Source organism: Penaeus vannamei, chromosome 27 (assembly GCF_042767895.1).
Source record: "Penaeus vannamei isolate JL-2024 chromosome 27, ASM4276789v1, whole genome shotgun sequence".
Classification (NCBI taxonomy): domain Eukaryota; kingdom Metazoa; phylum Arthropoda; class Malacostraca; order Decapoda; family Penaeidae; genus Penaeus; species Penaeus vannamei.
The window spans coordinates 17,130,188-17,132,687 of NC_091575.1; the positions used below are offsets into that span (position 1 = coordinate 17,130,188).

At 34.0% G+C, this 2,500-nt stretch overlaps 1 protein-coding gene across 7 annotated transcripts in view; it reads left to right on the plus strand.

Annotated features, from left to right (window-relative positions):
- LOC113810249 (discoidin domain-containing receptor 2) overlaps positions 1-2,500 on the plus strand; it is a 751,580-nt gene that overhangs the window by 554,646 nt on the left and 194,434 nt on the right. The window lies entirely within an intron of this gene.

Consider the following 2,500-nt stretch of genomic DNA (forward strand, 5'->3'; position numbering starts at 1 on the left):
AAAGAAGAGATATGAATGAATTTTATGTCTGCGGAGAAAAAAGAAAGATATGGGATATTTCATTGTAAGACCATGTCAACAGTAATGATGATTATAGCAATAAAGACAAAACAATAATAATGATGACAATAAGTAATGATAGAGATAATAATAATAATAATCCTCACCATCACCATGACCGTCATCATCGCCATCGTCATCATCATCATAGTAATAATACAAATGATCATTGTAATTATGATAATGGAAATGGTAATAAATATGGCAGAAATTATAGCAATTATACTGAGAATGATGCTACTAATAATGATAAAAATAGTAATAATGATAATAATGAAAAAGGTAGTAATGATGATGATAATAATAATGATGATGATTATAACGATAATGATAACAAAAATGATAATGATAATGATAATGAAAATAATGATATAAACAATAATAATGATGATGACTGATAATGATAATAATAATAATAGTAACTAATGGTAATAATATTAGTGATAATACTAATACTAATGAAGATGGTGATATAAATGATAATTATGATAATCATGATGAAAATGATAGTGATAATAATTATTACAGTTATTTTTATTATCAATATTTCATTGCTTTTATTATCATTATTGTTATTATTATTATTATCAATATCATTTTATTATTATTATTATTATCATTATCATTTGATTATTATTATTATTATTATTATTATTATTATTATTATTTTAATTATTGATAATAACAACAATAATAATGATTATGGTAATTATAATGACCATACCTATATCAGTAAAAAAAACAAAAGCGAAATCCTGATTTTGAATAGTGTTGATGATAATTTGGCAGTGGATATCATATTGCAATCCAGCATTCTCGCTTCTAACTGATTTTCGTTGCGATTTTTCTCGTGAGAAATCATTTAATATATTGACCTCTGGACATCTGGACGTTTGACCTTATCTTTGCCTTAATGTATTCTACTTAAATTGATGAATAAATGGAGAGGTATATGAATTCATTAATTAATACATATGTAAATAGATAAATAAATGATTCTATTTCTATGCATACCTAGGTATCAATCTGTATATACACATTATCTATCTATCATTCTATCTTAATTTACTCGTTAAACACACTTCTACACGATTTTAGCTTTAAACAGGAAATGGAAACCGGGAAAAGGAGGGAATGATAAAATCAAGTACAGTAAACTTCAAGTAAACAATAATTTATGCATGGAGTGGAGAGAAAAAAAATGGGTGGGGAGAGGGCGTGTCGAAAGTATAAGCCACGCCCATCATCCGCGAAATGACAGCAGCCCATAAGAAGGTGTTGAACGTCGGGCCGTAAGTGCAGCGTGTGGCGGCCGCGGGAGCTTAATGTCGACGGCTCGCTGCTCCCGGGGGACTAGGACGGGATTTCACGAAACAAGGGGATTTATGCTGCCACAGGATTTCTCGCCGGGAGGATTTACTGCCAGGATGCTGTTGGCGGGATCCCTGATGCGTGGCTGGGGGTACTTGGTAGGGGTGGTGCAGGGGAAAGGGGGGGGGGGGGGGAAAGATGCTCCGCTACGTCTGTGAATGCGTTGTGCGAGGGTTAGCCTGGGTGTTTGTGAGTGTTTATGTGAGTGGCTGTGTCTCTGTGTGTGTTCGTGTGATTGTTTGTTGTCTTTGGAACCAGTAGCGTGCTGTGGTCTAAACTAGGATTGTTTTCTTGGTAGGTTATTATATGAAAAGCGTGATTTGCTGATTGCGTTAACGTCATCCGCATCATTAGCTTTCCTTATTTCCTTTGTTATTTAAGACCTGCATAAACGTATCATTCATTACATAATGCATGATAATAATCGGAGGAATGAAATGAAATGGAACGTTTATGAAAGTTTTGAAAATTTAATAATAAATCACATATGTTGCGCAGTTGCAAATAGTGAAACATATTTGATATCCGAATAAAAGAAGGAAGATAAGAGTGGATCTGAATAAAATAACAGATGCCCCAAGAAAGGGAAGAAAGTATTGAGGATCTGAATAAAGGTTTTGCTCCACATTAAAGATATATCGAGAAAATAAGCAGTCAGATAGATATTCGAAAGCAAGAAAGAAATGAAGATAAGGACGTATTCTACAGGTTCCTGGAAGTCATGTCGGATCATAAGCCATTGCCAGACCATAGGAACATCAAACGTCTGAGCTTATAAACACATTCCAGATGACAAGCTAGGAAACAGATTACATCATATGCAAGTTCATTGAAATATATGCTAACAGGATCATAGAATACAGAATGACAAACGACGAATACCGCAGGCAAGCAGGACGAGGCATGAAATAAGAATGAATAAGAAACGAGCAGGGGAAATGCAACACGGCACGGCCCTGATATGCATGCAGGCAAGCGTGCAATGTTAATGTAATTAGACCCACTTGTAGCCTTAACATTCTCTCACGTCCAATTTTTTTTTCTTCAACTTCTCGTCGGAAGAAATGCA